Below are 25,171 nucleotides of genomic sequence, written 5' to 3'. Positions count from 1 at the left end.
TTCCGCTAGGGAGTTGTGAATTCAATTAACTTTTAGAGAATGATTAGAAGAGAGAAAAGTTTATAAAAAGGGGGTTTAATTGCTGAAAGTAAATAACAATAATATTAAAGAGCCTTGGGATTATCGGTTCATCATAATAACAAATCTTTCACTAGACAAGACTTCAACTTCTAATTCCATGGTTTACACCTTAATTTCTAAAGACCGGTTTGCCTTTAGCCCCTCACCTTTCCGATGAAAGTCCGGTGAGAGTTTACCTCTAGTAACCAAGCATATTTCACTGACTTGATTACTAGAAGATGCTTATAAGGATTGAAACTACTTGTGTCTCAATAATTGCAAAGACTATTTCGCTGCCCTTGCAATTATTGTCTAGATTCACTTGTTCCAACATCAAAGCTCCGCTCTCGCTTTATGAATTGATGTTTGGGATGATGGATTAACAATTATCAAACCCTCCGCTTTCGCTTCCACAGTTTGATAATTGTTAATTCATGTTAAAACGGTGAATCTAAATTTGAAATTACGATTACATAGAATTAGGGTTAAAGCTTGGTTCGTTAGGATTATGTCATTAGACTTTTCCAACAATCCCAAGACAAAGAAGAGTCTACTCACTAACGTTCATTGTAGACATGGGGGAAGAAGAGAGAAAGCAATAAAGTAAAAGAACAATAATATAAAAGTGAACTTTTATTCCAAGAACAAAAGATGAATGTTTATGATGGAGTGCTACTCTATTTATAGCTTTACAATTGACTTAAAATCTAAGCAACTATAAGGGCAAAGCAGTAAAACTACAACAGAGTAACTTGGGCTTGTAGAAAAGCAGCAAAAGAGTATCCTGGAGGGTGGCACGGATGTGCCACATGTTGGCACGGGCCGTGCCAAGCTTCTGACTATGTGGGAATATATTTTTGTCCCGTATCTTTGTATTTTCGCACTGTATTTGCTCCAGTCCTCTTTCTTTTGCTCCAAGACACCTTCCACCATATATTCGTTCCTAAAATATAATAAAAAGCAATTTAAAGTAAAATATTCAAAAAGGAAATAAAATGCAACAAAATAAAATCAAATCTTAAATAAAACTAAACTAAATAATGCAATAAAATAAACTAATTAATGACTCATCACTATGCTTGGGAGCTTGTTGATGAGATGTGTCATAAAGGTCAACCAGCTGATATATTCACTTACAATTAGTTAATAGATGCTTTATGCAAAAACCATCATGTTGACAAGGCTATTATATTAGTCAAGAAAATTAAAGACCAAGGCATTCAACTAGATATGTACACATACAATATACTTATCAATGGACTATGCAAACAAGGAAGGCTTAAGGATGCACAAGTGATTTTTCAGGATCTTTTGATTAAGGGTTATAGTCTAGATATCCAAACGTATAATGTTATGATCAATGGACTTTGTAAAGAGGGCTTGTTTGATGAAGCAGAGGCCTTGTTGTCGAAAATTGAGGACAATGGTATCATTCCTGATGCTGTAACTTATGAAACTATCGTCCAGGCTCTTTTTCACAAAGATGAGAATGAAAAGGCGGAGAAACTTTTTCATGAAATGATTGCTAGAGGTCTACTATAATGGAAACACTAAGTAAGATATCTCGCATTATGCATTTGGTTTTTTTAATTTTGATGACAGCTATTCAATATTTATTTTTTATATGTTTTTGGTGCTTTTTATTTGGTGTTATCTAGTTTAATTGATAAGAGACCATTGCAATATTGTAATTTGTCTAATAATTTTCTTATACACTTGAAATATTAGAGTCTAGACTCCTTTTTCGTGTTTATCCATTATAATGATATATTTTAGGTGTTTCTGTCTCTAGTAATACTCCACCACTGTTATGATTACTGTAATTATTTACTTTTAGAAATGCAAATATAGTTATTTCATTGAAGTCAGCTAGGGAAATGCTCTCTCCTTCTCAATGATTTAAAACGCATATAGTTATTTGTATTGCCTACTGCTATGTTGGCTAGAGATCTAATTGTGCCTTTGTCTTGTCCTATTATTCACTAAGGCCTTGAAGTAGAACATGTTGATTTAAAAAAATTTCATTGTTTGTGTGAAATCAATGTTTTATGATATATTTTTGTATATTGTAATTTTCTTTTCTACTTTATAATCCTATTTTAGAAGGTTGTTATGTAGTATTGGTTGTGATTTCTGCTTATGGAAATCATTGGTCATTGCATAGAAACTGTTGTTTTCATGTGTATTTATAAATGAAGGGTTTGGTAGTGCATATAGTGGCAATGAGTGATTTTCTGATTGTCATGATGATTCAACTTCTACTGATTTGTAGATTCCTTATTTATCACGTTCAAAGCCAAATTGATGTGCTTAAAAGCTAGTTTGCATTTTTGTTTTTGGCAGAATAAGTGGTTGGAGTTTCAATGGACAGGTTGGTGAAGGTTGTTAACTTGGATTGACAAGAATAGGAGGATTCATGTAGATGGAGGATGCATATGCATAACTGTTTAAGAGTATGCACTGTATATTTTCTTTTCCATCTTTTCAATCTATTTATGTTTTCCATTCTCTGGGGAATTTTAACTCCCTACAGGCTGTTAATCTCCATATCTTAAGACACTATTTGTTGTCCAAAAGTTGTTAATAATGTTAATTTTTTCTCAAATTTTTTACCAAAGCTTAAACATGAATTTTTTTTGGTTACATAAGCTTAAGCATGTATTTAAAGCTTCTTGAACCCATGTTTGATACAAACATTTTAACAGAAGTCAAACTTTTGCGGATCATTGTTAACAAAGTTTCAAGGACTTCAACTAGTATTTCGTCAATCACTTTTAAGTTTGAACTCCTATATCTGATTCCTAATCTTAGTTTTCTGCCTTTAACTTATTAAAATATAACAAGAATAAAGGACAATAAATGATTTTTTATTAAAGAAAAAATGCCTTTAAAAATAAAACCTTCCTTATTAGTAGTAAAAGGTTAGTGCTGTAAATTTGGTGTTGCTATATCATAACGCTCATGTGTGTTTTAAATATGGATCTGTTGCAGCAGATACCATATCACAACTAGTTTTAAAATGCATTTTGGAGGTTTGCATATAGCAATATTGTGAGGAAAAAAAGTTGAAAATTATATAGTGAATCATTTCTGCTTGAAGTTATAACTTATACGTCGTTCTCTGAAGTAAAAAAGGACATTTCTTTGCTGGCATGACTATTTGTGGCTGCTATTATGTTTTGCTTTTGTTTCTTAAATAAATTTCACTGATACATAATATATTGTTCTGTGCTGGATGAAACCAGTCTAGTGGATATTTTTTTACTGCTATTGTTCAAATTTCTTGTCTAAAATATTAGACTCTTTTTGTTGTGTGCTTTAAGTTTCCATAACCTTACATGAAATACATTTTAAAAGAATGGCGCTGATGGAAACTCTATGTTAACAAGGTTAGTATTATTCTCTTTGTTCTTATCCATCTTCTGTGTGATATTGGTTAGATCATGGAAGTGGTTTGCAGCTAGGTGTAACTGTTCCTCGTGTATTTTCTATGAATTGTTTGTGATTCCATTCAGAACAACCAACATAGCTTGACAGATTTTATGGGCTGAAGGTCATGGCTTGTTGAGATATGTGTTGATTCTTTGATCAATGAACATTTTATTTTGGACAATCTAGTTTTGACAGATTTTATGGTTTTTGGTAATGTGGACAACCTAGTTGTCTAGAAGCTAAATGCAATTTGTAGCAAAATATATATATATATATATATATTAAAGCTGGAGTGTATTAGATTGGAACCTTAGAAGTTTCTCTTTGGTTTGAAGAAATTGAGGTATATGGAAAATCTATGGTTGCAATTCCTTCAAATGTTATTTTTCTGTCAAGTATTTTGCGGGAACTTGTTTTGCTGCAAGCTAACAGGACTGACACACATGTGATATATACTGTAACCAGAGAAATTTGTATGATAACCATAGTTCAGTCCTATCAGCATTCAAGTTGGAAACGACATGAATACGAACTTGATATCAGTTCAATTTTTAGCTAATTACTAGAAACTAACTGTTACAGCTTACCACATAATGTATTATGGCCTTGTCTGATGCTTGAATTTAATTTGGACCTGGTAGTTGTAAATATAAGCAACGTGTGTTACCGTAACTCAATCATGCTTCTTCTCTGTGCGCAACCGTAACTCATTTCCTGCCTACACTATTGGTGAGAGACTGATATACTTCAGTGATATTCTTATGAATCTGATGCAAACAAATGCTATTTTTCCCGATCCGCAATCGACAATACTGATAATGTAAATAAATGGCCTGACTTACCTACGATGGCCTGTGGTTTGTTTCTGGAACATTATGCCTTGAAGTATATGATAGTTATCCCTTGGTTCTATTGTCATTGGCTTACCTAAAGATCGATCCAGGGGAATGGCTTCCATTAGGGGCTTGTACTCTTGACATCAACATTCTGGTTCTGTTGTCACTGCCTTGCTGCAAAAGAAAGTAGGAAGATTTGACAGGTTTTCGGTAATATGAATTAGGATTGCTAATAGGATTAGGATTGATTTAGGCTGACCCTAAATTAGAATTTCTTTTTGTATATACGTTTATTGGATATTTACTAGTTGCTTTGATTATGGGCCTTTTGTCTAGAATAAAAAAAAAAAAAATGTCTTCCCTTATATTTTTTGTACATGTCTTCCCTTAAAATGCCTTGAACAGTAAAATTTAGTTGTTTTTTTTTTATGAGGTAGATATACCTCTTAAGTAAAGAAGTTGAGGAAGCCTTTGAAAGATGTGGTACAACACCTTTAGCTGGTTAATGCAAATGAGAGTGACAAAAAGGCTTACTTGCTGAAATGTGATATAACCGTTAAGCTAGAAGGGTTACAAACAAGCTTAACGGTTGAGCAAGTGCTATGAATTTCATCTACAACTGAATCTTCCTCAACTAATAATGATACGTGCTCCACAGTTGAGATGAAGGTTCATGAAGTACACACCTATTTGACATCTACAAAAAGAAAAGAAGGGCAATAATTGAATTGTGACCGGCTTGATTATTGTAAGTTATCTTTCATTATTATCGCAGCTGCATTTTTTATTTGGTGCCATTTTTTCACTTATTTTGGTGACTAGGAAATGAAGGTTTTACAAAGCTGACATATACAAGAGGTACAACTAACAAGCCACTTGTTGCGGGATAAGCATTCTCAGTATTGAAGTATAGTAGAAACACATTACATTATATATCATTAGTTTTTGTCGCATCCTTCAAACTCGAACATATTTCTTAGCAAACTACACCTTTGGCTTGGAGGCATTGTAGAACTTAGACAAGGCAACCTAAATTAAGTTTCAGATTTCTCTTTTTCTGTTTCTTTTTATATTGATCATTTCCATATTATCAATAATAGATTTGTTATGAGTATTTGTTTTATTCAAATTGTTGTGATATTGTTACTACAATGTTGAATTTGATTTAGAATATAACTTTAAATTACCTCTCTTAGAATATGATGTAATATTTATAAACTATCAATTCTATTTCCAATTTTTTTTTTTATCATAATCATTAGGCTATTGTGAATAATTAATTGATAATAAAAAACATCGGGTGTATAAATTTTTGTCAAATTTGCAAGTATCAATATGATGTATCAATATCTTCTTCCTAGTAATTTGTTGGGATTTTCATTTTATTTCTTCTTGTTTCAAAATGTTACATGCTCTAACCTCTCCATTGTGTGTGTGTGTGTGTCTTGTCATGACATTTGCATGTTGCTGCATCTTGCACTCACAATACACGAATTATAACGACCAGACATAATGATCGGTGGAAGGCATCCCATAAGGAAAACATACATTCTTGGATTTAAGAATAATGGGGAGCTTACTACATTAATATTACAACTTTAGATATTGGTCAATACGTTGTTTCACCCTCGCTGGTACGTCGCCGTTGCGCCATTGCCTCGCGTCGTTGTTGCTCTCATCTCACCGCACCCTCTCTGGTATGCCGACGTCGTTGTTTACGTCATAATAAGTTAAAAATTGATGTAAAACTTTAGGTTAAGGTTATGATTGACGTATTTTAGTCTTCTTTCAACGAGGATGTGTTTTTCACTGACATTGATTTAATTTTATGTATGTTCGTGATTTTCTACTTTCTGATGTTAGTCATACAACATTTTTTTCTCTTATTTCCTACTAACTAGTAACTATGTATGTTCAGGTAGAAACTAGGAAAACCTTACGTGCCACTAGTGGCGGATCTTAGTATAGACCCATGGGAGCCATGACATCCCCTAGGTTTTCAATATATTCTATATTAGGTGTATTATGTCTATTAGTTTTCGGCTGACGCCAATGGTTGCGAGTTCGACACTCACGCCATCTTTTTACATATCTCTCTTCTATTTTTGCATATTTTATTCAAAAAAACATGGTTGTGGGGATTCGAACCTGCAACTGTTTAATATATATTTCATGGTGGTTTGGCACCCGCAACAAATTTACAGAAGATCCGCCACTGCGTGCCACATTTGTAAGCTTTGGTGCTTGTTGGTGGTAGTTTCAACTTCATATATCCATTTACCCTTCGTACACTAATATTCTTTTCTTTTATTTGCATGCATGTTCATACATCTTATCTATCCATTTACCTTCAATCAGTTAACTCGTAGAAGATTCATGTAAATGATGACTCGAAACTTGAACTTGGAACCTGAAAATCATTCTGAAGACTTTAATCAAGTAATTTGCAATGATTCCTTCCAAGAATCACCCCATGATAGTTAATTAAAGATCAATAGTCACTCCATATAGGAGCTGCTGGGAAAAACTTACATTAATTTCTCATGTACAAAGTAGGGTTTCATTCGGTGGTAGCATCTTCACCCTCAATTTATTAGTTCTCACTTGACTGCATTTTCTCTTCCAGTGCACCATCATGCTTGCACCACCATCATACTCGCATCGTCTTCGTGTTTGCAGCAGTACATGTATTTGTTGTTATCCTGTTCCAGTGTTGCGAGACAACAACTATAGCTCCGATATGGCATAGATGAATTTGAACAAACTGCTATTTACCGCAATCAGTGATTGACAATATTGTGCTCTTCAAGTTTCATGTTCTCACTTCAATCATGTAGAATATTTTTTACTACAATGAGTTTTTTTTTTTCTAGGGTAAAATCAGAAGTTGAAAAGCTATATTGTAAAGAACGGAAGAAAGTTGAAAGTGCTTTTGGTGATACAAATTTTCAAGTTTTGAAAAAATATGGTAGCAATTTGGTTGAACGAACAAGGAAGCTTGACCCTGTTATTGGAATTGATCAAGAGATAGAAATGCTTGTCGTTATTTTATCAAAAAGGAATAAGAACTGTAAGATCCTTATATTTTATATATACATTAAAAATGTACTTCGTAAGGACTGAGCAAAAAAGTACCGCCCACCCAGAACCCGATAAAACCGCAACTGAATGGGTAATACGGGTCGGTTTGTTACGGGCTACGGGTTCTGAAATGGTCAAAATCAGTTACGCATGAGTTAGTACGGTCGGGCCCGGTTCTAGAAAATCCAAACCATCGGTACCCAGACCCGCCAGCACCATGCAATGTGATAGAGTGAGATAACTTTATGTCACTTGTCAGACAACTTTATTTAACTTTTTCTGGATACTTTCCCTCTTCCTTCCACGTCTTTTCCCTCTCCCAATGTTCCATCCCAATTTTATTCAACTAAATTAACTATTACTTTTATTTTTCTCTCTCTTTCAATCCATTTTGCAGCATATCTCTCTTTCTTCTACAAGATTCATTTTTCAACAAGAGGAGAGAAGAAAACATTTGAAGAAGCATAACCCATAACTCTGTTCTTTCTACTATATTACTTATTTATTTTTAATCTCATAAAACTCATTCTTTCTGTTTGGTCATGCTCTCTCTTTCTATGAGCAATTTGTTTTTCCCTCTTCATATATAACCTCCAAGTTGAAGATGGTTGGCACCACACTTCAAAAAGTTTGGCCTGAATTGGTTGTTGTTTTCCATCGTTGCTGGGTATGCCGACCAACCCACTTGAAACCGCCCGCACTACCCGTTCTTCGCACAAACCGCCACCCGCTCAAACTGGCGCCGTAAATGGTCGGAATTGGTTCCCTATTTTCCATCTTCGGTTTCATTCCGATGAGCAATATTTCAACCGAACCCGGCCGAAACCGACCGATGCTCTACCCTTCGTATTAATTTTCTTGATATATGATTTATTCAACAACTTATTTATATGTAAAGAATTTCATAAATTTGTACACCCTCTATAGTCACCTTCCACGCTTCAAATACTCTATAGTCATGTTATGAGTGGTTTACCAAGTTTATAGTTCTTTCTCCATCTCTCTAACCGTAGTAGCCTGAGTTGCAAAGTAGGCTTATTGATCCTTGTATTTTGGATACCAACTACCTATTTTGAATGATTTCCTCCATCCTTTCCAACCACCCTCTCTTTTATTTCATTATTATTAGCATGGAAATCCTATAGAATTCTCACAAACCAGCCTCTCACTTTTCAAAAGTATTCACAGCTCCCTCTCCTCATTAATTATCCAACTCAAAACAATTTTCTCAATTTATCGCGCAATTCATGGTATCTGTTTCTGTCAATTTTGGTTTATCCCGAAACTCTCGATCCTTCTTCATATGAGAACTGCTTTGATACGGTTTAGAATCGTGGCTTAGAACGGAAAACACACAAGGTAAGGGCACTTCCCCATACAACTCAAAATTAGACATTGGATTAGAATTCTGTAAAGTATTTATATGTTGTTTGTATGCTAAAAAGAAAAAGATATTAATTTTAAAAATAATAATATAATACCTGAAATCCTTGAATAAATTAATAAAATTCTTATTTGTTTAGTATATACGTGAATATTTTACTTCCTGAAGAACAATGCATACAATGATATTTTCCTTACTTTACGGTGAATAGATTAATGTAAGTTCAATGTGGAGCATATACATATATGACTATATTTCTTGGAGGAAAATGCTTAAGTCTTATTTTATTTTCCAGTACGGTTAAAAAGATTTGTAACAAGCTAAATTGGTAGTATAGGTATAGTTAATTAATTATTGTAGCTAACACAGTTAGGATGAATTAAGTTGATGAACAATGAAATTTGCTTATTATTCATGAAAATATATGGGTGGGTAAAACTAATTATATGGACTCTGGATAAAATTTTGATTTCCTTTCTATGTGAGGGTATATGATTCGGGTTGTTGAACATAAATTTGAGACTCTTATGGAACTAAAATAATAAGAGAAATAAGACTTTTGTGGAAGAACTCTTTTATCATGTGCATGATAATGTGTCGTTACTTTCTGTGTGGTTGTGAGATTGCATTTATTTATTTTCATTATCATGATATGGGCATTGCATCTGTGTGGTGCCTTAGTGGCGGGTTACAATTATATTTTGTGTGGTGCCTTAGTGGCGAGCTGATTATATTCGGATCATATAGTTTAAGACAAGCTAGTAAAAACCGGACCGGCCGGTTTGATCGGTTGAACAGTGAACCGGACCTATATCCGGTCCGGATGACCCTTAAAACCGGCCTACATTAGAACCGGGTAAAAAACCGAAAAACCGGAGTGAAACCGCGAAAACCGGCCAAAACCGGCGGTTCATACGGTTAATCGAGTCGGACCGTGTTTCTGTTTTTCATTTGCATTTCGTCACGGTGATAAAGAATAATGGGTCGAAAGTTGAAAGCCCCATTTAGAAAAAGAACATTGGAGGAAGGGAGATTTAAGATAGAGAAATGGAAGAAAGAAGTGGAAGGAAGTGAAAGAAATGAAGAGTTGCACATTAAAAGAAGAAAAGAAGAGGCAAGAAAAAAAGTATGGTATGGTTCAATTCAGAAAACGGTGGATTCAATCAAAAAGAATGAAAAGGGCGGCTACTTCTTTCACTTGCAATTTTAAGGTTAGTGCTTACAAGTAAGTGGGCTATTGGGCCAAAATGTAAAGTGGGACATTGATTGATCGAGTATGCCAACACTCTTTCCTAAAAAAAATTAGAGTATTACTTTTCCCATCCTATAGGATTCTCTGAAGGTGAGAAAAACACAAGAAGGGGGGTTGAATTGTGTTTTAAAAAATTCTTCGTTTCTCCTAAAAACTGAACACACTGATCAGAAGCTAAGTGAGACAGCTTCTGAAGTGATGATCAGAATCTAAATGCAGCGGAATAAAACAGAGAGAGAAGAAGAACGACACAAAGCAATTATACTGGTTCCTTCCACAATCCGAAAGTAGTCCAGTCCCCCTTGTACTTCCAAGGAGATTTCACTAAGAGTAATATCTGATTACAATTGCTCAAGCACACAAGCAAGAGACTTCCTTTGCTCAAGCACACAAGCTAGAGACTTCCTTTGCTCAAGAACACAATCAAGAGACTTCCTGCTCAAGCACAACTGCAAGAGACTTCCTAACTAAACAAAATTACACAGAAAATTGTTTAAGGTTGAACACTTGATATACAATCAGAGATGCTCACAATATAAATCAGATACAGACTCAATGGACTTAAGAATTTCTAAGATATGACTTTGAGACATAGAAATTCTAAGTGAATGCAGAACAATTTCAGCAGAGGTTTGGCACTTGTAAAAATGTTGTGAGTCTTTCGTTCAGCGTTCTTGCATTACACTACTAAAAAAAGGTCATTTTCGAACAGAATTTCGGACGGTTTTGGGACAGAATTTACGGAAATTTCCCACGGAGTTCGGACGGAAATGTGTTTTCGGACGGAATTCGGACGGATAGGGCGTTGTCCGAAAAAGCCGCGTCGCAAATCATAATGCCGTCCCAAATTCCGTGCCAAAAATATTTCAGACGGATTTCACACGGTTTTCCCGTGGGATATTGGAATAGACTTCAGACGCATTTCGAACGGACTTAATTTTAATTTCCTACGGATTTCAGACGGAATTAGTTTAATTTCCAACGGTTTTCATATGGAATTAAGGTAAAATTTCCTACGAAATTCGGACGGAATTCATTTAAAACTTCCAACGATTTTCTGGCAAAATTAATAATTTAATTTGCTTTAAAATATTTACCACGCTTTTCGGACGAGATTATAAACTTTTTTTTTACAGAATTTCCACAAATAGATTTGTTTTTTAATGTGTTTGAGATAAATTCAAATCCTAAAATTTATATTCAATAGTACAATACTAGATTCGAATAAAAATAAATATAATAATTCAAGGGTAAAAAATCCTCATTGTCTAAAATAAAATTATACGAACTAGATTCAATGTTCTAGCACAATATATTACAAACTAACATGACTAAATTGTTCATTAGTCAATACAAAAAAGTAAAGTAACACAAATTTGAGTAACACTTTGTTCAAAAGATGACATACTCGAACACAAGACAAACATATACACGCTCAAGTGAACTAGCAGGGACATGGGCGACAACAACTGCCCTCAAAAAGTATACTTCGTACCATTTGTTCCTATAGAACCTAAACCATATAATTTCCCTTTTTTACCTTTGAGAGCTACTTCCTTCCAAATAGTCAAGTCATCTGACATATTATGCTGGGTTTCAGAAGACAATCCTTCTTCCTCTTGATTTTGAGACTTATATATTTCCAAAAGCTCTGCTTTTCTCTTCTTAAAATTTCCCTACAATTTTGAATTTTGTTAATCATTTAAATAACAACCAATTATAAATATGTAATTTTAGTAAAATCATAGATAAATTAAAAGCTATCATTTCTCAGCTCTATTATTATAACTTAAATCATAGATAAATTTAATCTGTAATGTTACAGAATTACTTACATGGGCTTGCTCAGCTCTATTATCAACCCATGTCTTATCCCTTTTAATATGGAAATCAAGAAATACCTCCTCCTGTGTCATTCTCCAATATGTTCACAAATTAATGGGGTCACATGACACAAATACACAGAAAATCCAGAAGTCATGCAATACTATCAACAAATAATCAATTACTATATTAATTAACCAGGACTATAGTACATTATCTTTCTAATGCTCAGAAATTAAGGTCTATTTATTATTTCATTTACTAGGCATATGTTAATTTGCCTGAAGTACAATATTCATCAATTCACATTCATGAAAAGCATGAGAGGCACAGTAGTAGCTATGGTTTGTACAAATGATAAGTAAAGAAACTCACTTTTTGGCAGAGTACTAGACACTGAATGTTGGTCTCAATTTTTTGAGTTCAAATATGATTTACGTTGTTAAGTGCAACTTTTTGCAATATTAGAACATAAGCACCACGACAAACTCACTTTTCGATCCATCCCTATCATTTACAGAATCAATTTGAACTTAGAACAACAACAAATTTGCAGAGGCAACATATTATTTGAGAATGAAAAAATAATATGAATCAATTTCTGACTATAAAATATACTTTTTTTCTAATCGGTGTATATTATTGAAACACACCAGGCACAAGACGTGCTAAACGGGTAGGCGGACAATACAAATAAGGGAAAACTACACGGAAGCTGCAACAATAGCAGAAAACACTGCTGATACGCAGCTGCTAAACACCAAAACAGGAGGAAAAACATCACAGAAACACAGCTGGACCGTGCCAAAACAGTCCCTTTATGTCCCTTTATCATAACTTTTTTTTTTAATGAAAATAGACACTTAAGTAAACCATTATCTTCTAATTTCTTTTTTGCTCTCATAACCAGTAGCCATATAAACTAGATCAATGGCCAATCTATCATTTTTGCTCTCTTTTCTTTTCTCATTCTTAGTGCTGACCAATTAGCAATCAATTATTTTTACAAAGAAACAGGACAATTTATAATTTGTGACATTAACAAGTAAACATTCTAAAAGGAAACTGGCTATTTGGCCATACAGTGGACACAATAATCCAACTGAAGAGAACTTCAAAGAGTTTTTAAGCTTTCTTAGAGAGCACAATGTAGACCTCACAGATGTAAAGGTAAATATTTGGTCCTCAAAATAATTACTAGTAAATGTACCTATGCAAAGTACTAATAAAATTAAGATTACTAATGATTGTTTTGCATTTTTTTTTCTTCCAGAGATGTGCCATAGATGATGATACTTATTCAATGGTTGGAAATACACACACACTAAAAGGGGGCTTGCTTTACTAATTTAGAATATTACTTCTTGCAAAAGCATACCAGCAAAAACAATACAAGACAGCAGCGGCTGCCAAAGCATACCAGCAAAAATTAGGAAGAAAAGACTCCCTAAGCCGTCCTACAAAGGAGCTGAACACAACACCAGAAAAAAAAACAGCGACAACAGCAAAAATCCAGTAACAAATTAAACCAATTGTAGGCTAAAACAAACTGCCGTGCAGTTGGGCTATTTGTACACCACACCACAATTCGGGCAGCTGCCCCCAAAATAGTGGTTTTATGAATGAAAATATTGTGACAAGAGCTTTCTACAGAAAACTTTCTAACTTTTTGAGCCAAACTTTCAAATAGTTATTTTATTATTTTAGCTTCCTAATACATTTAGTGGTCTTTATTTTGACAAATATTTTAGGGTAAGCTACTAATACCAATATTAATGTCTTTATTGGTCTAAACTACCTCCAAGGGTCATACCAATAAAACAAAAAGGGTATGCAATAAGGCCATTGATGAAAACAAAATTGAATCTTTAACAAAACAGAAAAAAAAATCCAAGTACTTGAAATTGAACAAAGAAATCGTGAAAGTGATTAAGCAGGCACAATAAAATTAAGCACAAAACCCACAATTATTTTCAACAGCAAACATGAATCCATGTCTAGGTAGTTAAGCACACTAAAAACCCTAATAAGCAAAACAAAATAAACCCTAAAATTGAACCAAGAATCAGATACAAGTTTATGGTAACATGCTTGATTTGTTGATAAAAACACTGAGAAATTAAAAAAATATACAGAGAATTCTCTGAAGAGAAGAGAAGCTAACCTTGGTGAGCTTGAGAAATTGATTGACGAGCCTGAGAAGATTTTGGAAGAAATTGATTGAAGAGCAGGACACCAGAAGTTGATTGAAGAGCAGCACACTGAGAAAATGATTTTAAAATTGGTCTTAGGGTTATGAGAGAGGGAGATGAAATTTTAGGGTAATGAGAGCAGAACACGCGAGGGAAATTTTGTGAGATATGCGGGAGATGAAACTTTCCCAATTAAAACCCTCAAAAATATTAGCCGTCCGAAATCCGTCTCAATATTTCACACGGTTTTGGGACGGAATTGTTTTTTTAAATAAATTCGTGCGAAATCCGTTGGAAAAAACCCTGTTTGAACATGTCATGGAATTTTCACACGATTTTGGGACGGATTTGGGACGGAAATTTCGCTCCGTTAAAACCGTCCCAAATCCGTCCGAAAAATTCAGACAAAATTGTATCCGTCCGAAAATTCCGTCCGAAAACGCTGTTTTTTTAGTAGTGTTACCAAAACTCTAAGTCTTCACTCCTTTATATAGAGGTGTGAAAGAGACGTTGTGAAATTGCCAGCACACCAAAGAGTCGTTGTTGAAGCTTGATCTTTCACCAATGATATTTTGCCTGATTTGGTTGTTGTCCTATGAAGAACCAATTTGAAATCCATTCCTTATCCAAAGGAACATCTATGCAGGCGAAGCCGTATTCTGGTGCTGTTTTCTTGTCTTGTAGCGTGGACACAAAACAGAGTAGTGGAGAAGGTGGTTGTACAGTTCGTACAATAGTACAATGTCAACGCTTTCGTCCAAATTGCAAGCACATGCCTTAAAACACCTTTGAAATGACCGTTGCAATGTTCCACTAATTTTCTGCTGTGTTTTCGAATCCAATAGACAGCTTTTGCAATGTAGATTCTTCAATCTTTGAATCTTCTGCAAATCCAGTTGATCTTCAGCTTCTGGTGAAATGACTTCTGATGAGGCAGCTTCTGATGATGCAGCTTCTGATGAAGCAGCTTCTGTAGCTTCTGATGGTGCAGCTTCTGATGATGCAGCTTCTGATAATGTGGCTTCTGGACCTCTTGTCTTCAGGAGCACTATTTCTTCAGGAGCGCGTTTACTATCTTCAGGAGCAGCTTGACTTCAGGAGCGCTTTCCACTTTCAGGAGCGTATTGCCTTCAGAATCGTCTAAGCTTCATTTTCATTTGCTCTTTATTTGCTCATTCAGAACCAATTAATGATGTAACTTTTTAACTGTGGTCCTGTACACTTGAACAAATATTAGCTAGTCCAATTTACAATTTTTAATACCTTGTTATCATCAAAACTCTTTGAGGTTCATTGTTAAACACATTTTGTTCCAACAATCTCCCCCTTTTTGATGATGACAAACAATAGTATTTAAAATTGGTCAATTGTTGTTAATCTAATTAACGAGTTGACTTTGGGGTTTCTGAGGTTTGTAAGCTCAGAGTCTAAGGTTTGTAAGCTCTAACTCCCCCTGAGTCTGATAGTTTTCAAGGTGAGGTTTGTAAGCTCCCCCTAAGTTCTATCCAGGCTAATTAAATTCATTTTTCGCACAAAAATATCAGAGCTTAAAAAAAATTGAAAGAATTGACTTATAGATAAGAAGAATAGTTCAATTAATTTTTATTTGAAATTTGATACTCCCCCTTTTTGATACACCGTTTTAAGGTAAAACAAAAAGATAGAAATTTTTCAAAATTATCAAATATTATTAATGGGGCTCGGAGCCTTTAAATACTATCACATATACTCCCCCTTTTGTCATTAGCAAAAAGACATAAACAAAAAGAAGAGATGAAAAAAACATAAGATTAAAGGTTCAGAGCATAATTCAAATTATTTTAAAGCATATTAACCATCTTCAAAGATTAAATAAACAAGCATAGCAAGCATTATTATCAAAGCAAATAATAACATACAAGGTATAAACAGTTAAAGATTTTCAGAAGCAGGAAGAATTCAGAAGCTTATAATATCATAAGCGAAAAGAACTAAATCAGAAGCAGAGATGATCAAAGAATATTAAAAGCCTAAAGAGATAAAAAAAATAAGCTAAAAAAGTGTGCAACTATGGGTTTGGCTTATTTCTCTAAAATCTTCTTCAGAAGCTCTTGAACATCAGCATACTTCTTGTCCATATCTTTTCTGTAGTTGTCTTCTCTGATCTTGGCTTCTTGCATATCAGCTTCCAATTTTGATATCTTCAGCTTCTGCTCTAGTAGCTCTGTTTCAAGCCTGTCATTTTCCTCTTTGAGCACCTTGTTCTCCTGAGCTAGAGCCAGGTTAGGTGCATCAATCTTCTCCAGGATCTCAGAGGGAATAATCAGATGTAGCTCCTTAGGCAGGAATTCATCAGGTTCTTTGCCTCTGATACTGAGTGGATTCTTCACCCAAGTACCAAGAACTTCAACATCTCCAGTATTCTCTTCTATTCCATTCAACCAATCTTCCAGCTTCTGTTTGGCTTGCTCTTGAGCCTCAATGCAGGAATCATGCAAAGCTGAAATCAGGTTGACGACCCTTTCTTTTATCCTTCTCCATTGCTTCTGATAGCTAACTCGATGGCCCAAGTCATTTCTTCCTGCTATCAGTCTGAGAACTTCAGAAGCAATATCTTCCCACACATCTTTTAGTACTTGAGAATCCAGGTAAATGGTGGGAGGTGAAGGTTGTTTAGAGGGTTTTGGAGGGGCTAAGTGTATAACGGGTAAGTTTGATGATGATTGGTCATTGCTAGTTGAGGATTGGCTAGTTGATGGTTGGTCAGGAGTGGGGTCAACTACCATATCAGAGGCATGATCATTTTGATCATCCTCAGAGTCTGTGTCCATATCACATACACCAGTATGATGGGTGATCTTGATAACTTGTACTGGTGAAGGAGTTATGGAAGCAGGGGTTGGCTCAGGAACAATGTGTTCAGGAGCGGCAGTTTCAGGTGCAGGTTCAGGAATGGGTTGAGTAACTGGTTGTTCAGGAACAATATGTTCAGGAACGGTCTTTTGAGGAGTGACTTGTTCAGGAACAGATGGTTCGGGAACAGTTGGGGGTGATGAAGTTGTAGGTGCAGATTGAGGGGGTGAAAAGGCTTTTTCTGGTGAAGGTTTTTGTTGTGGGGGGTCTTTTGAAACAACTTTATCAGAAGCAGCTGCTTCTGGAGTTGTCTCAGAGGCATTTTCTGAGGTTGTGTTAAAGCCAGATTGGGGTAGTTCACCTAGATAATGACTTTCTAGGTTATCTAAAAGAGAAGTGTCTTCAGAAGGAATAGAGGATGCGGTACAAGATGTGTGAGAAACTTGAGGTACCTTAGATAACATTGCAGAGTTATCTACTGCTTCTGAAGTTTCAAGATTCTGAACTTGCTCTACATTTTCAGCATCAACTTCATCCACGATTAGCATCCTTTCTCCTTCCTCTTCTCTTCCAAGTTCTTTCAAGGCTTTCACTTCTCGCCTATTAGCTAAAAGGTCATCAGAATGTTCCTTGGCCATTCTTTTTATGACTGGAGTCACTTGAACCATAGAGCATTTCATATCAAGTGGCGCCTTCTTTCTTTTCAGCTTAGGCTCTGCCTCTTCTTTCTCTATCTCCTCCCAAGCTTCTTCCAACTTTTCTTTATGACAAACGGTTTCAGCTTTCCCTCTCTTTCTCTTAGCAACCTTCTGTTGCTTGCCCTTATCAGTGGCTGCTTCTGATGCAGTAGCACTCTTAGCCTTCTTCACTTTAGCAGGAACAGCTTCCTCCTGAGTGCTTGCATCTTCTTCCAAGACATACTCAGCTACTGATTTTGCCAAGGTTTTAGAATTACTTTCCTCAAAGATTGAAGGAAAGTTCCTGATAATCTCAGTTTCTTCTGTGGTCATCTCCAACCACTTTTCATTCTCAGGAGCTTTCTTGATAAACTTCATAGAGAATAAGCTCCTGCTACTAATAGTCCTTTCAGCAGTAGATACTTCAAAGCATTTATCAGAAGCACTCCTTGTATTTCTCAAGAAGTTCAGCACTCTTCCTTGATGAAAGATCTCAGACAATAATCTTCCATAAGGTACTTGTTTTCTTCCTTTAGTAGTGCCTTCATTTATAGCCCAGCAGAGATGATCCATTACATATCTTGGGAAGTTTATCTTTTCCAGATTGGTCATGAAGTAAATTGCTAGCTTCTGTTGGTTGTTGGGTTGATCAGACCCACCTGCTCTTTGAAAGAAGCAATCGTTACTGAATTTCACCAACATTCTGTTGTGAATCTCCATTTCAGAAGGCTTAGCATCTTTGTTTCCACCCAGTAGAGTGTTGTAGTAGCTTTGCAGCAGGACATCTTTCTTCTTGACTATTTCTTGAAACCTTCCTTCTGCATTCATTCTACAAGCTTTAGCTATAACATCCTCAGTGATGGTTATAGGAATGCCCATCACTTCAGACCTTATTTCCAGGCTATCAAAGGAGGTGGGATTCATATCCATTATTGTTTTCCCTTTCTTTGACCCAGCTTGTTTAACTTCGACCTTTGCAGGCTTTCCATTGTACACCTCAGCTTTTAGCCAGAAATCTTTGATCAGGTTCACATATGTTGGCCCATTCAGCATTTTGAAGTACTCAGACAGCTTCTGAGTTTCTATCAATCCTTCCATGTTCACTTTGTACTTCTTAAGTGAAGTGAAGTCCACCGGTGATTCTACTTGCACTGTTAAGGATTTCCATGGAATATCCATAGTCTTCTCTTTGTAGACTGACCCAGATCCTGATGCGCCTTGCTTGCTTGAAGTAGATTCTGAAACTTTTTGTTGCAAGCTTGATGATGCCATTTGACGATGATTGAAGAAGATTTAGAGAATTTAGGGTTCTAAGGTTTTTGCGCTTACTTCGCAAGAGGTTTGAGAGCAAAAGTGTTTGTTGTGAGTGAGTAGTGTGTGAATTGACAAAGTGTTAAAAGTAAAAACGATTGCAATTCAAAAGAGACAAACAAACATAACATTAATGACAAAATTGGGGGCGCGTGAAAAGTACTTTCAAAGCTATTAAATCATCATTGCCTTTTTAGTTATACACCAATACATACAGGCCACGTAAGAAGTTCACAGAGTAACTACCAAGTTAGTGGGCCAGAAGTTACTTTTAAAAAGTAACTCCCAACGTTTCCACTAATTCAACTATTCAGAAGCAATAAATCCAGCTTCTGGACTTCAGATGCTGACGTCATCATCAGAAGCGAGTTTTCCTCAGAACCTCAATAAAGAGCTTCTGATGGACTACTGCTTCTGAACTAACTTCAGAACCTAAAATCCTATTCAGGAGCAAGCAAACTTTAATCAGACACGTAGTGCATGTTCAAATTTTTCTTTATAAAATCAAATCTTTCAACAGTTAAAGGCTTAGTAAATATATCAGCCCATTGATTTTCAGTATCAATGAATTGTATATCTAAAATTCCTTTTTGAACATAATCTCTGATAAAATGGTGTTTGATTTCAATGTGCTTAGCTCTTGAATGCAAAATTGGATTTTTAGACAAACAAATAGCAGCAGTATTATCACAATAAATGGGAATACTGTTAGCAAATATCTGATAGTCTTCCAACTGATGTTTCATCCAAAGTAGTTGTGTACAACAACTTGCAGCTGAAATGTATTCTGCTTCTGCTGTAGACATAGCAATAGTTGTTTGTCTTTTGCTAGCCCATGATATAAGATTATCACCCAGAAATTGACAATTGCCACTGGTTGACTTTCTTTCAATCCTATCACCAGCATAATCAGCATCACAGAATCCAATTAGCTTATAATCTAAGGATTTCCTATAAAGGAGTCCAAGATTAGTTGTTCCTTTCAAATACCTGAAGATTCTCTTGACAGCAGTCATATGAGATTCTCTAGGATCTGATTGGAATCTTGCACACAAGCATACACTGAATAAAATATCTGGCCTAGATGCAGTGAGGTATAACAAAGAACCAATCATACCTCTATTGTAACACCCATACTAGACGTATCTAGAAAGTCTAGCACGTGCGTTGAATTTAGTATTGGATACATTAAATTATACGACATAAAAGTTTCGAATGAATATTAGTATAACAACAATGCGTTCGTACAAAGATATACAACTCATCTTTCTTTAAAGTATAATAAATACATCCTTGGAACCCTTGTCCTCCTGCTGCGGTACGAACGATCCCTTGTTGAAATATCCATTCGGCTTCAAGCTTGCATACCAACTTGCTTATCTGAAATAAAAAAGGATTGGGATGAGACATAATGTCTCAGTGAGTTCCCCTAAATCCTAGGCTATAGGTAACCTCAGGGGAAACCTACGGTCACCACGTGTCTACCTTACAACCTGACGGTTGATTATACGTGTGTGGGGACTTGTTCTCTTAGACGGTTGTGCATACTAGGGCCGTCATAAAATCTTAACTTGTTATAGGCTTCTCATCTTACCCGTGTCATGGCGGTTAAGGGAAAACTAAAACCGCAATGCCAAGATACTATCTATACCTCAAGGCCTTCACTTGCTAAAGTCATGACACAACTCTAAACCGGACGATTAGGGAAACCTATGATCGTCTTCGGTATATCTTTCTTTACTCGCTTACTTGAATAATTGTATCTATCTTATTCTTGCCACAAAAGTGACTCTTTCTAGTTTGCTAGTTCTTGACTATCTTCTTACTTTATCTTCTCTAATTCTTGACAGTCTATGTCAAGGCTCTATGACATAACACATAAATATATGATGAAAATGCATAGTCAGCTTCATTGATTATGTTAGCGTGTAACAAACAACTTATCTGAGTTCATTTTACGGATTAGTTCCGAGTGGAGTAACCCCGGAAGTTAATCCCTTACTACCGGTGAAAATGCTTTGCAATAGCGCACCGGACTCCCTTAGTGAACGTGCGGGTCCCTTACGGCTTACCCCGTTCCCCTTGGAGAACCTTTTATATCCAACCTTGGAAGGAATATAAAAGACACGACACCTTAACTTAGTGAAATGCGGCTCCCTTTCGGCTTAACCATTCCCCTTGGGGAACCCCTTGAACCCAACCTTGGAAGGAATTCAAGAGACATAACACTCTTATTATAATCTTATTCTTATGCATATATGAAGGTTAAACCTAATCATACTATCTCTTTTACCTCGGATCCTTACACGATCCTACTAGAGGTAAACTTAAGCTTTGCTTATCTTACTTTGTGAATGGATACGAAATCGATTCACATCTTGCCATACTCGTATGGTTCTTTCTTCTTAATAAGATAATACTCTTAACATGTCTATGCGAAGAACTTAACTTCGCGTCTTACCATTCTAGGAATCTTGCTATCTCGCTAGTTCTCGACAACTATGTCGAGGCTCTAGTTCTTTCCCTTGCTTAGAGATTAACTTGCTACCCGATTCATAACTTGTTTCCATCGTATGCCATGCCTTACTAACATGCTTAATACTTGCCTCATATCATAAGAATCATGCTTTCTTTGATCATCATTTAGGACCTTGGGTTGAGGGGTTTACGTTCGTAAAAAGACACCACGGAGAAAACCGCATCGCCAAGCCCCATGCCTGCCTAAAGCGAGCAAAACAATGAGATTCTCACTGTCTTACTCGCCTAGGCGAGTGATTTCACTGGGGAGGCGAGTGGTTACTCGCCGTGGCGAGTTGGGGGCGAGCAGGACCCCCCATTCGCAGGTCTAGCTCGCCGTGGCGAGTAATAGCTCGCCGTGGCGAGTTAAGACAGTCCAGAACACTTAAAAATGGTATTTTTGACCCAAAAACCTCAAACCAAGTGTCTCTAAGTGTTATATGACCCTTAGGATCATTAGAAACCTGTAAAACATAAACTCAGCAAGTATTCACAAGTCAAGCAAGCATGGCATACAATTGGGGTAACTAAACTTATACTTAAACCCTAGAATTATCATGTTATTCGTATTCATTAAACATGGCATAACATAATCCCAAAGGGTAGGATAGCTATCTATGGAACTCACCTAATCAAAATCTTGAAGCATCAACAAGTTCCCAAGCAAAACCCTAGCTTTGTCCCACTTGCTTCCTTTAATCAAACCATCCAATTTTTGTTGTTTTTCTTGGACACTAAGACACCATAATCTTTGCTTGATCATGAAGAAGCCATAACTTGATTCATCTTGAACTTACCAAGTACAAACCCTAACTTTAATCCTCTAGTTTTCTTGTGCTCATGATTTCATAAAAGAAACCTTGCTCTACTTGAATCAACCAAGGAACCATTGAATAAACAAACCCTAGCCTCATGGATTTTCCCTTGGTGAAGAGAAGAAGAATTGTGAGATCACCCAAGTTTCTAGTTGTTCTTAAGAGAGAGGAAGAAGAAGAAAACCATGATAAAAGATCCATCTCTAAACCTAGAATCCAAGAAGAAAGAAGTTTAGAAGCTTGAAGGAGGTTGGGAGAAGAAGGAATGGCGTGGGTGAAGAGAAGAGAGAAGGAAGAGAAAAGCTTATGCCAACTTAGAGAGAGAAAGAGAATTGGAAATGAGATATTTTTGGGATGAAATCAATTAAATATCCTTCCCTCGCAAAATTACCAAAATGCCCTCGCCTTTAAGCGTGTTAAAGCGACACTGATACTTACTCCGTAATAAGCTGATATTACATAATAAATATTCTCCATTAACTTTCTTTCAAAATACGTTCTCTGGGACGATCGACTGATACAGTTCAGACACTGACAGGCGGGATGTTACATCTATACAGCTTCTGATCTACTTTAGCTCATTCATCTTCTTTGCTTAAGGTGCACGTAGGGTGCATTGGAGTGTTCATCACTTTACAATCTTCAAGTTTGAACTTCTTCAGAAGCTCCTTTGTGTACTTTGATTGATGAACATAGACTCCATCTTTGCATTGATTGATTTGAATGCCAAGGAAGAACTTCAGCTCTCCCATCATGCTCATTTCAAATTCATCCTGCATCAACTTAGAGAATTCCTTGCAAAGAGATGCATTAGTAGAACCAAATATTATATCATCAACATATATTTGCACAACAAGAATATCTTTCCCAAGGGTCCTTCTGAAGAGTGTAGTATCCACCTGTCCTCTTTTAAAATCATTCTTGATTAAGAAATTACTTAGTCTATCATACCAAGCTCTGGGAGCTTGTTTCAGGCCATATAGTGATTTCTTTAGTTTAAAAACATGGTCAGGATATTGAATATCCTCAAATCCAGGAGGTTGCTTGACATACACTTCTTCTTCTATGACACCATTTAGAAATGCACTCTTGACATCCATCTGATATAATATTATGCCATGATTAACTGCATAGGAAAGAAGTAACCTGATTGCTTCCAATCTTGCAACTGGAGCAAATGTTTCAGTGTAATCAATGCCTTCTTGTTGACTATACCCTTGTGCAACAAGCCTGGCTTTGTTTCTTGTTACTTCACCTTGCTCATTCAGCTTGTTTCTGAATACCCATTTTGTTCCAATAATGTTCTTGTGTTGAGGTTTGGGTACCAGATCCCACACATCATTTCTTTGAAATTGATTCAACTCTTCTTGCATAGCTAGGATCCATCCATCATCTGAAAGTGCTTCATCAACTGATGTAGGTTCAATCATTAAGATTAGTCCAATCATTGACTCTACTTGTCTGAAATGTGATCTTCTTCTTCTTGGACTATCTTTGTTTCCAATGATTAGCTCCTCAGGATGTGAAGACTTGTGTTTGAATGTGTTTCTGGGAGGATCTGCTTGATGTGAGCCATCTTGTGCTTCATCAGAAGCAGTTTCATCTTGCGCTTCTGATGTGGGTTCAGCTTCTGGACTATCTTCAGATTCAACTATCTGATCAGGTTCTGGAGTAACTTCAGGAACCTGTATCTCTGCAAAACTTTCATCTTGCTTTGAAGTTTTATCTTCAAGCTCTTTGTCATCAAATGTGACGTGCATAGATTCTTCAACACAGAGTGTCTCTGAATTATACACTTTGTATGCCTTTGACCTTTCAGAGTAACCTAAAAAGATTCCTCTTTGGGCCTTGGCATCAAATTTCTTTAGGTAGAGCTTGTTGTTCAGAATGTAACATGTACATCCAAATTGATGAAAGTAAGAGATATTTGGTTTTCTTCCTTTAAAGAGTTCATATGCAGTTTTCTCCAAAATAGGTCTAATATAGATCCTGTTTTGAACATAACATGTTGTATTCACTGCTTCTGCCCAAAAATGTTTAGCCAAATTGTTTTCATGGATCATGGTTCTGGCCATTTCTTGTAACGTTCTATTCTTTCTCTCTATAACCCCATTTTGTTGTGGAGTTCTAGGAGAAGAGAATTCATGGATGATTCCATGTTTTTCACAAAAAGCTTCAAATGGCTCATTTTCAAATTCTCCACCATGATCACTTCTGATTTTCAAAATTTTTGACTCTTTTTCAGTTTGAATTTGTGTGCAGAAGTTACTGAATACCTCATATGCATAATCCTTACTTTTCAGGAATTTCACCCAAGTCCATCTGCTGTAATCATCAACAATGACTAATCCATATTTACTTCCATATAAGGATGCAGTACTCACTGGTCCAAATAAATCAATATGGAGTAATTCTAAAGGTCTTGAGGTTGAAACAATGTCTTTGGTTTTAAAAGATGATTTCACAATTTTCCCTCTCTGACATGCACCACAGAGTGCATCTGAATGACAGTCAATGTCTGGTAGCCCTTTCACAAGTTGTAACTTACTAAGCTTAGAGATTAACCTCCAGTTAGCATGTCCCAACCTTCTGTGCCACATCCATTTCTTATCATTCACTGATAGTAGGCAAATCACCTTCTGATCAGCCAGTTCAGAAAAATTGATTTTATAGACATTGTCAACTCTCTTTCCCTTGAACACAATGGATTTGTCTTCCTTAATGATTACTGTACAGTTGGGTTTTTCAAAAAGCACATCATAACCATTATCACAAAATTGACTAATGCTCAAAAGGTTATGTTCAAGACCATCTACCAACCATACATTATTAATTGAGGTAGAGGAATTACCAATAGTTCCTGTACCTATGATCTTGCCTGTCTGGTTTCCTCCAAACTTCACATTTCCTCCCTCTTTCATTGTTAGGCTGAGGAACATGGACTTGTCTCCTGTCATG

At 36.0% G+C, this 25,171-nt stretch overlaps 2 long non-coding RNA genes across 2 annotated transcripts; one reads left to right on the top strand and one right to left on the bottom strand.

Annotated features, from left to right (window-relative positions):
- Nucleotides 1–1,139: 1,139 nt before the first annotated feature.
- LOC146916274 (uncharacterized) lies at nt 1,140–2,797 on the top strand. Its single transcript, XR_015014950.1, has 2 exons — nt 1,140–1,614; nt 2,404–2,797. It is a non-coding gene; the product is annotated as an uncharacterized LOC146916274 (long non-coding RNA).
- Nucleotides 2,798–11,315: 8,518 nt separating this feature from the next.
- LOC146916273 (uncharacterized) lies at nt 11,316–14,517 on the bottom strand. The gene is made up of 4 exons (XR_015014948.1): nt 14,034–14,517; nt 12,245–12,376; nt 11,881–11,952; nt 11,316–11,721 (listed from the first exon to the last, which is right to left on the bottom strand). It is a non-coding gene; the product is annotated as an uncharacterized LOC146916273 (long non-coding RNA).
- Between the last annotated feature and the right edge of the window lie 10,654 nt (nt 14,518–25,171).

This window comes from Medicago sativa, chromosome 6, assembly GCF_051527215.1.
Source record: "Medicago sativa cultivar Bolivia chromosome 6, Bolivia_mono, whole genome shotgun sequence".
Lineage (NCBI taxonomy): Eukaryota > Viridiplantae > Streptophyta > Magnoliopsida > Fabales > Fabaceae > Medicago > Medicago sativa.
The sequence above is the reverse complement of the archived record's forward strand: the minus strand, read 5'-3'. Positions and strand labels throughout refer to the sequence as shown.